The sequence below is a fragment of the Tachypleus tridentatus genome, chromosome 10, assembly GCF_004210375.1.
Source record: "Tachypleus tridentatus isolate NWPU-2018 chromosome 10, ASM421037v1, whole genome shotgun sequence".
Classification (NCBI taxonomy): domain Eukaryota; kingdom Metazoa; phylum Arthropoda; class Merostomata; order Xiphosura; family Limulidae; genus Tachypleus; species Tachypleus tridentatus.
In genome coordinates this window covers 117,574,205-117,585,875 of record NC_134834.1, presented here as the reverse complement: position 1 = coordinate 117,585,875, position 11,671 = coordinate 117,574,205, and positions in this window count along the sequence as shown.

Sequence of the window (11,671 nt, the reverse complement as noted above, 5' to 3'; positions counted from 1 at the left end):
ATAAGTAATATGTCAACAAATAAGAAAAAATATGTGGACAAGGCTGCACAAATTACATAAGTAATATGTCAACAAATAGAAAAGATATGTGGACAAGGCTAATTCAACAATGTGGACAAAGGCTTATATAAGTAATATGTCAACAAATAGAAAGATATGTGTGGACAGAACTGCACAAGATTACATGTAATATGTCAACAAATAGAAAAGATATGTGGACAAAGGCTGCACAAATACATAAGTAATATGTCAACAAATAGAAAAGATGTGGACAAGGCTGCAAAGTACATAAGTAATATGTCAACAAATAGAAAAGATATGTGGACAAGGCTGCACAAGTACAAGTAATATGTCAACAAATAGAAAAGATGTGGACAAGGCTGCACAAGTACATAAGTAATATGTCAACAAATAGAAAAGATATGTGGACAAGGCTGCACAAGTACATAAGTAATATGTCAACAAATAGAAAAGATATGTGGACAAGGCTGCACAAAAGTACATAAGTAATATGTCAACAAATAGAAAAAGATATGTGGACAAGGCTTTACATACATAAGTAATATGTCAACAGAATGTGGACAAGGCTGCACAAAGTAATATGTCAACAAATAGAAAAGATATGTGGACAAGGCTGCACAAATTACATAAGTAATATGTCAACAAATAGAAAAGATATGTGGACAAGGCTGCACAAGTACATAAGTAATATGTCAACAAATAGAAAAGATATGTGGACAAGGCTGCACAAATTACATAAGTAATATGTCAACAAATAGAAAAGAGATGTGGACAAGGCTGCACAAGTACATAAGTAATATGTCAACAAATAGAAAAGATATGTGGACAAGGCTGCACAAGTACATAAGTAATATGTCAACAAATAGAAAGATATGTGGACAAGGCTGCACAAAGTACATAAGTAATATGTCAACAAATAGAAAAGATATGTGGACAAGGCTGCAACAAATTACATAAGTAATATATCAACAAATAGAAAGATATGTGGACAAATACATAAGTAATAGTCAACAAATAGAAAAGATATGTGGACAAGGCTGCACAAATTACATAAGTAATATGTCAACAAATAGAAAAGATATGTGGACAAGGCTGCACAAATTACATAAGTAATATGTCAACAAATAGAAAAGATATGTGGACAAGGCTGCACAATATTACATAAGTAATATGTCAACAAATAGAAAAGATATGTGGACAAGGCTGCACAAGTACATAAGTAATATGTCAACAAATAGAAAAGATATGTGGACAAGGCTGCACACAAGTACATAAGTAATATGTCAACAAATAGAAAAGATATGTGGACAAGGCTGGACAAGTACATAGAGTAATATGTCAACAAATAGAAAGATATATGGACAAGGCTGCACAAATTACATAAGTAATATGTCAACAAATAGAAAAGATATGTGGACAAGGCTGCACAAATTACATAAGTGCACAAGTACATAAATATGTCAAACAAATAGAAAAAGATATGTGGACAAGGCTGCACAAATTACATAAGTAATATGTCAACAAATAGAAAAGATATGTGGACAAGGCTGCACAAATTACATAAGTAATATGTCAACAAATAGAAAAGATATGTGGACAAGGCTGCACAAATTACATAAGTAATATGTCAACAAATAGAAAAGATATGTGGACAAGGCTGCACAATTACATAAGTAATATGTCAACAAATAGAAAAGATATGTGGACAAGGCTGCACAAATTACATAAGTAATATGTCAACAAATAGAAAGATATGTGGACAAGGCTGCACAAGTTACATAAGTAATATGTCAACAAATAGAAAAGATATGTGGACAAGGCTGCACAAATTACATAAGTAATATGTCAACAAATAGAAAGATATGTGGACAAGGCTGCACAAATTACATAAGTAATATGTCAACAAATAGAAAAGATATGTGGACAAGGCTGCACAAATTACATAAGTAATATGTCAACAAATAGAAAGATATGTGGACAAGGCTGCACAAGTACATAAGTAATATGTCAACAAATAGAAAAGATATGTGGACAAGGCTGCACAAATTACATAAGTAATATGTCAACAAATAGAAAGATATGTGGACAAGGCTGCACAAATTACATAAGTAATATGTCAACAAATAGAAAAGATATGTGGACAAGGCTGCACAAAGTACATAAGTAATATGTCAACAAATAGAAAAGATATGTGGACAAGGCTGCACAAATTACATAAGTAATATGTCAACAAATAGAAAGATATGTGGACAAGGCTGCACAAAGTACATAAGTAATATGTCAACAAATAGAAAAGATATGTGGACAAGGCTGCACAAATTACATAAGTAATATGTCAACAAATAGAAAAGATATGTGGACAAGGCTGCACAAATTACATAAGTAATATGTCAACAAATAGAAAAGATATGTGGACAAGGCTGCACAAATTACATAAGTAATATGTCAACAAATAGAAAAGATATGTGGACAAGGCTGCACAAGGCTGCACAAATTACATAAGTAATATGTCAACAAATAGAAAAGATATGTGGACAAGGCTGCACAAATTACATAAGTAATATGTCAACAAATAGAAAAGATATGTGGACAAGGCTGCACAAATTACATAAGTAATATGTCAACAAATAGAAAAGATATGTGGACAAGGCTGCACAAATTACATAAGTAATATGTCAACAAATAGAAAAGATATGTGGACAAGGCTGCACAAATTACATAAGTAATATGTCAACAAATAGAAAAGATATGTGGACAAGGCTGCACAAATTACATAAGTAATATGTCAACAAATAGAAAAGATATGTGGACAAGGCTGCACAAATTACATAAGTAATATGTCAACAAATAGAAAAGATATGTGGACAAGGCTGCACAAAGTACATAAGTAATATGTCAACAAATAGAAAAGATATGTGGACAAGGCTGCACAAATTACATAAGTAATATGTCAACAAATAGAAAAGATATGTGGACAAGGCTGCACAAATTACATAAGTAATATGTCAACAAATAGAAAAGATATGTGGACAAGGCTGCACAAAGTACATAAGTAATATGTCAACAAATAGAAAAGATATGTGGACAAGGCTGCACAAGTACATAAGTAATATGTCAACAAATAGAAAAGATATGTGGACAAGGCTGCACAAATTACATAAGTAATATGTCAACAAATAGAAAAGATATGTGGACAAGGCTGCACAAATTACATAAGTAATATGTCAACAAATAGAAAAGATATGTGGACAAGGCTGCACAAATTACATAAGTAATATGTCAACAAATAGAAAAGATATGTGGACAAGGCTGCACAAATTACATAAGTAATATGTCAACAAATAGAAAAGATATGTGGACAAGGCTGCACAAATTACATAAGTAATATGTCAACAAATAGAAAAGATATGTGGACAAGGCTGCACAAATTACATAAGTAATATGTCAACAAATAGAAAAGATATGTGGACAAGGCTGCACAAGTACATAAGTAATATGTCAACAAATAGAAAAGATATGTGGACAAGGCTGCACAAATTACATAAGTAATATGTCAACAAATAGAAAAGATATGTGGACAAGGCTGCACAAATTACATAAGTAATATGTCAACAAATAGAAAAGATATGTGGACAAGGCTGCACAAGTACATAAGTAATATGTCAACAAATAGAAAAGATATGTGGACAAGGCTGCACAAAGTACATAAGTAATATGTCAACAAATAGAAAAGATATGTGGACAAGGCTGCACAAGTACATAAGTAATATGTCAACAAATAGAAAAGATATGTGGACAAGGCTGCACAAATTACATAAGTAATATGTCAACAAATAGAAAAGATATGTGGACAAGGCTGCACAAGTACATAAGTAATATGTCAACAAATAGAAAAGATATGTGGACAAGGCTGCACAAAGTACATAAGTAATATGTCAACAAATAGAAAAGATATGTGGACAAGGCTGCACAAGTACATAAGTAATATGTCAACAAATAGAAAAGATATGTGGACAAGGCTGCACAAAGTACATAAGTAATATGTCAACAAATAGAAAAGATATGTGGACAAGGCTGCACAAGTACATAAGTAATATGTCAACAAATAGAAAAGATATGTGGACAAGGCTGCACAAAGTACATAAGTAATATGTCAACAAATAGAAAAGATATGTGGACAAGGCTGCACAAATTACATAAGTAATATGTCAACAAATAGAAAAGATATGTGGACAAGGCTGCACAAATTACATAAGTAATATGTCAACAAATAGAAAAAAGATATGTGGACAAGGCTGCACAAGTACATAAGTAATATGTCAACAAATAGAAAAGATATGTGGACAAGGCTGCACATAAGTAATACATGGACAAGGCTGCACAAATACATAAGTAATATGTCAACAAATAGAAAGATATGTGGACAAGGCTGCACAAGTACATAAGTAATATGTCAACAAATAGAAAAGATATGTGGACAAGGCTGCACAAAGTACATAAGTAATATGTCAACAAATAGAAAAGATATGTGGACAAGGCTGCACAAAGTACATAAGTAATATGTCAACAAATAGAAAAGATATGTGGACAAGGCTGCACAAATTACATAAGTAATATGTCAACAAATAGAAAAGATATGTGGACAAGGCTGCACAAGTACATAAGTAATATGTCAACAAATAGAAAAGATATGTGGACAAGGCTGCACAAATTACATAAGTAATATGTCAACAAATAGAAAAGATATGTGGACAAGGCTGCACAAATTACATAAGTAATATGTCAACAAATAGAAAAGATATGTGGACAAGGCTGCACAAATTACATAAGTAATATGTCAACAAATAGAAAAGATATGTGGACAAGGCTGCACAAATTACATAAGTAATATGTCAACAAATAGAAAAGATATGTGGACAAGGCTGCACAAGTACATAAGTAATATGTCAACAAATAGAAAAGATATGTGGACAAGGCTGCACAAATTACATAAGTAATATGTCAACAAATAGAAAAGATATGTGGACAAGGCTGCACAAATTACATAAGTAATATGTCAACAAATAGAAAAGATATGTGGACAAGGCTGCACAAATTACATAAGTAATATGTCAACAAATAGAAAAGATATGTGGACAAGGCTGCACAAATTACATAAGTAATATGTCAACAAATAGAAAAGATATGTGGACAAGGCTGCACAAAGTACATAAGTAATATGTCAACAAATAGAAAAGATATGTGGACAAGGCTGCACAAGTACATAAGTAATATGTCAACAAATAGAAAAGATATGTGGACAAGGCTGCACAAGTACATAAGTAATATGTCAACAAATAGAAAAGATATGTGGACAAGGCTGCACAAATTACATAAGTAATATGTCAACAAATAGAAAAAGATATGTGGACAAGGCTGCACAAAGTACATAAGTAATATGTCAACAAATAGAAAAGATATGTGGACAAGGCTGCACAAATTACATAAGTAATATGTCAACAAATAGAAAAGATATGTGGACAAGGCTGCACAAGTACATAAGTAATATGTCAACAAATAGAAAAGATATGTGGACAAGGCTGCACAAATTACATAAGTAATATGTCAACAAATAGAAAGATATGTGGACAAGGCTGCACAAAGTACATAAGTAATATGTCAACAAATAGAAAAGATATGTGGACAAGGCTGCACAAAGTACATAAGTAATATGTCAACAAATAGAAAAGATATGTGGACAAGGCTGCACAAAGTACATAAGTAATATGTCAACAAATAGAAAAGATATGTGGACAAGGCTGCACAAGTACATAAGTAATATGTCAACAAATAGAAAAGATATGTGGACAAGGCTGCACAAATTACATAAGTAATATGTCAACAAATAGAAAAGATATGTGGACAAGGCTGCACAAGTACATAAGTAATATGTCAACAAATAGAAAAGATATGTGGACAAGGCTGCACAAATTACATAAGTAATATGTCAACAAATAGAAAAGATATGTGGACAAGGCTGCACAAGTACATAAGTAATATGTCAACAAATAGAAAGAGATATGTGGACAAGGCTGCACAAATTACATAAGTAATATGTCAACAAATAGAAAAGATATGTGGACAAGGCTGCACAAAGTACATAAGTAATATGTCAACAAATAGAAAAGATATGTGGACAAGGCTGCACAAATTACATAAGTAATATGTCAACAAATAGAAAAGATATGTGGACAAGGCTGCACAAAGTACATAAGTAATATGTCAACAAATAGAAAAGATATGTGGACAAGGCTGCACAAATTACATAAGTAATATGTCAACAAATAGAAAAGATATGTGGACAAGGCTGCACAAATTACATAAGTAATATGTCAACAAATAGAAAAGATATGTGGACAAGGCTGCACAAGTACATAAGTAATATGTCAACAAATAGAAAAGATATGTGGACAAGGCTGCACAAGTACATAAGTAATATGTCAACAAATAGAAAAGATATGTGGACAAGGCTGCACAAATTACATAAGTAATATGTCAACAAATAGAAAAGATATGTGGACAAGGCTGCACAAGTACATAAGTAATATGTCAACAAATAGAAAAGATATGTGGACAAGGCTGCACAAAGTACATAAGTAATATGTCAACAAATAGAAAAGATATGTGGACAAGGCTGCACAAGTACATAAGTAATATGTCAACAAATAGAAAAGATATGTGGACAAGGCTGCACAAAGTACATAAGTAATATGTCAACAAATAGAAAAGATATGTGGACAAGGCTGCACAAAGTACATAAGTAATATGTCAACAAATAGAAAAGATATGTGGACAAGGCTGCACAAGTACATAAGTAATATGTCAACAAATAGAAAGATATGTGGACAAGGCTGCACAGAAGTACATAAGTAATATGTCAACAAATAGAAAGATATGTGGACAAGGCTGCACAAAGTACATAAGTAATATGTCAACAAATAGAAAAGATATGTGGACAAGGCTGCACAAATTACATAAGTAATATGTCAACAAATAGAAAAGATATGTGGACAAGGCTGCACAAATTACATAAGTAATATGTCAACAAATAGAAAAGATATGTGGACAAGGCTGCACAAAGTACATAAGTAATATGTCAACAAATAGAAAAAGATATGTGGACAAGGCTGCACAAGTACATAAGTAATATGTCAACAAATAGAAAAGATATGTGGACAAGGCTGCACAAATTACATAAGTAATATGTCAACAAATAGAAAAGATATGTGGACAAGGCTGCACAAGTACATAAGTAATATGTCAACAAATAGAAAAGATATGTGGACAAGGCTGCACAAATTACATAAGTAATATGTCAACAAATAGAAAAGATATGTGGACAAGGCTGCACAAGTACATAAGTAATATGTCAACAAATAGAAAAGATATGTGGACAAGGCTGCACAAGTACATAAGTAATATGTCAACAAATAGAAAAGATATGTGGACAAGGCTGCACAAAGTACATAAGTAATATGTCAACAAATAGAAAAGATATGTGGACAAGGCTGCACAAATTACATAAGTAATATGTCAACAAATAGAAAAGATATGTGGACAAGGCTGCACAAATTACATAAGTAATATGTCAACAAATAGAAAAGATATGTGGACAAGGCTGCACAAATTACATAAGTAATATGTCAACAAATAGAAAGATATGTGGACAAGGCTGCACAAATTACATAAGTAATATGTCAACAAATAGAAAAGATATGTGGACAAGGCTGCACAAGTACATAAGTAATATGTCAACAAATAGAAAAGATATGTGGACAAGGCTGCACAAATTACATAAGTAATATGTCAACAAATAGAAAAGATATGTGGACAAGGCTGCACAAGTACATAAGTAATATGTCAACAAATAGAAAAGATATGTGGACAAGGCTGCACAAATTACATAAGTAATATGTCAACAAATAGAAAAGATATGTGGACAAGGCTGCACAAATTACATAAGTAATATGTCAACAAATAGAAAAGATATGTGGACAAGGCTGCACAAAGTACATAAGTAATATGTCAACAAATAGAAAAGATATGTGGACAAGGCTGCACAAGTACATAAGTAATATGTCAACAAATAGAAAAGATATGTGGACAAGGCTGCACAAGTACATAAGTAATATGTCAACAAATAGAAAAGATATGTGGACAAGGCTGCACAAAGTACATAAGTAATATGTCAACAAATAGAAAAGATATGTGGACAAGGCTGCACAAGTACATAAGTAATATGTCAACAAATAGAAAAGATATGTGGACAAGGCTGCACAAATTACATAAGTAATATGTCAACAAATAGAAAAGATATGTGGACAAGGCTGCACAAGTACATAAGTAATATGTCAACAAATAGAAAAGATATGTGGACAAGGCTGCACAAATTACATAAGTAATATGTCAACAAATAGAAAAGATATGTGGACAAGGCTGCACAAATTACATAAGTAATATGTCAACAAATAGAAAAGATATGTGGACAAGGCTGCACAAATTACATAAGTAATATGTCAACAAATAGAAAAGATATGTGGACAAGGCTGCACAAATTACATAAGTAATATGTCAACAAATAGAAAAGATATGTGGACAAGGCTGCACAAAGTACATAAGTAATATGTCAACAAATAGAAAGATATGTGGACAAGGCTGCACAAATTACATAAGTAATATGTCAACAAATAGAAAAGATATGTGGACAAGGCTGCACAAATTACATAAGTAATATGTCAACAAATAGAAAAGATATGTGGACAAGGCTGCACAAGTACATAAGTAATATGTCAACAAATAGAAAAGATATGTGGACAAGGCTGCACAAAGTACATAAGTAATATGTCAACAAATAGAAAAGATATGTGGACAAGGCTGCACAAAGTACATAAGTAATATGTCAACAAATAGAAAAGATATGTGGACAAGGCTGCACAAATTACATAAGTAATATGTCAACAAATAGAAAAGATATGTGGACAAGGCTGCACAAAGTACATAAGTAATATGTCAACAAATAGAAAAGATATGTGGACAAGGCTGCACAAAGTACATAAGTAATATGTCAACAAATAGAAAAGATATGTGGACAAGGCTGCACAAGTACATAAGTAATATGTCAACAAATAGAAAGATATGTGGACAAGGCTGCACAAGTACATAAGTAATATGTCAACAAATAGAAAAGATATGTGGACAAGGCTGCACAAGTACATAAGTAATATGTCAACAAATAGAAAAGATATGTGGACAAGGCTGCACAAGTACATAAGTAATATGTCAACAAATAGAAAAGATATGTGGACAAGGCTGCACAAAGTACATAAGTAATATGTCAACAAATAGAAAGATATGTGGACAAGGCTGCACAAATTACATAAGTAATATGTCAACAAATAGAAAAGATATGTGGACAAGGCTGCACAAGTACATAAGTAATATGTCAACAAATAGAAAGATATGTGGACAAGGCTGCACAAGTACATAAGTAATATGTCAACAAATAGAAAAGATATGTGGACAAGGCTGCACAAGTACATAAGTAATATGTCAACAAATAGAAAAGATATGTGGACAAGGCTGCACAAATTACATAAGTAATATGTCAACAAATAGAAAAGATATGTGGACAAGGCTGCACAAATTACATAAGTAATATGTCAACAAATAGAAAAGATATGTGGACAAGGCTGCACAAGTACATAAGTAATATGTCAACAAATAGAAAAGATATGTGGACAAGGCTGCACAAGTACATAAGTAATATGTCAACAAATAGAAAAGATATGTGGACAAGGCTGCACAAAGTACATAAGTAATATGTCAACAAATAGAAAAGATATGTGGACAAGGCTGCACAAGTACATAAGTAATATGTCAACAAATAGAAAAGATATGTGGACAAGGCTGCACAAGTACATAAGTAATATGTCAACAAATAGAAAAGATATGTGGACAAGGCTGCACAAGTACATAAGTAATATGTCAACAAATAGAAAAGATATGTGGACAAGGCTGCACAAATTACATAAGTAATATGTCAACAAATAGAAAAGATATGTGGACAAGGCTGCACAAGTACATAAGTAATATGTCAACAAATAGAAAAGATATGTGGACAAGGCTGCACAAATTACATAAGTAATATGTCAACAAATAGAAAAGATATGTGGACAAGGCTGCACAAATTACATAAGTAATATGTCAACAAATAGAAAAGATATGTGGACAAGGCTGCACAAGTACATAAGTAATATGTCAACAAATAGAAAAGATATGTGGACAAGGCTGCACAAGTACATAAGTAATATGTCAACAAATAGAAAAGATATGTGGACAAGGCTGCACAAGTACATAAGTAATATGTCAACAAATAGAAAGATATGTGGACAAGGCTGCACAAAGTACATAAGTAATATGTCAACAAATAGAAAAGATATGTGGACAAGGCTGCACAAGTACATAAGTAATATGTCAACAAATAGAAAAGATATGTGGACAAGGCTGCACAAATTACATAAGTAATATGTCAACAAATAGAAAAGATATGTGGACAAGGCTGCACAAATTACATAAGTAATATGTCAACAAATAGAAAAGATATGTGGACAAGGCTGCACATAAGTAAAGTACATAAGTAATATGTCAACAAATAGAAAAGATATGTGGACAAGGCTGCACAAATTACATAAGTAATATGTCAACAAATAGAAAAGATATGTGGACAAGGCTGCACAAATTACATAAGTAATATGTCAACAAATAGAAAAGATATGTGGACAAGGCTGCACAAATTACATAAGTAATATGTCAACAAATAGAAAAGATATGTGGACAAGGCTGCACAAATTACATAAGTAATATGTCAACAAATAGAAAAGATATGTGGACAAGGCTGCACAAGTACATAAGTAATATGTCAACAAATAGAAAAGATATGTGGACAAGGCTGCACAAATTACATAAGTAATATGTCAACAAATAGAAAAGATATGTGGACAAGGCTGCACAAGTACATAAGTAATATGTCAACAAATAGAAAAGATATGTGGACAAGGCTGCACAAAGTACATAAGTAATATGTCAACAAATAGAAAAGATATGTGGACAAGGCTGCACAAAGTACATAAGTAATATGTCAACAAATAGAAAAGATATGTGGACAAGGCTGCACAAAGTACATAAGTAATATGTCAACAAATAGAAAAGATATGTGGACAAGGCTGCACAAAGTACATAAGTAATATGTCAACAAATAGAAAAGATATGTGGACAAGGCTGCACAAGTACATAAGTAATATGTCAACAAATAGAAAAGATATGTGGACAAGGCTGCACAAATTACATAAGTAATATGTCAACAAATAGAAAAGATATGTGGACAAGGCTGCACAAGTACATAAGTAATATGTCAACAAATAGCACAAAATAGATATGTGGACAAGGCTGCACAAATTACATAAGTAATATGTCAACAAATAGAAAAGATATGTGGACAAGGCTGCACAAAGTACATAAGTAATATGTCAACAAATAGAAAAAAAATGTGGACAAGGCTGCACAAGTACATAAGTAATATGTCAACAAATAGAAAAGAGATGTGGACAAGGCT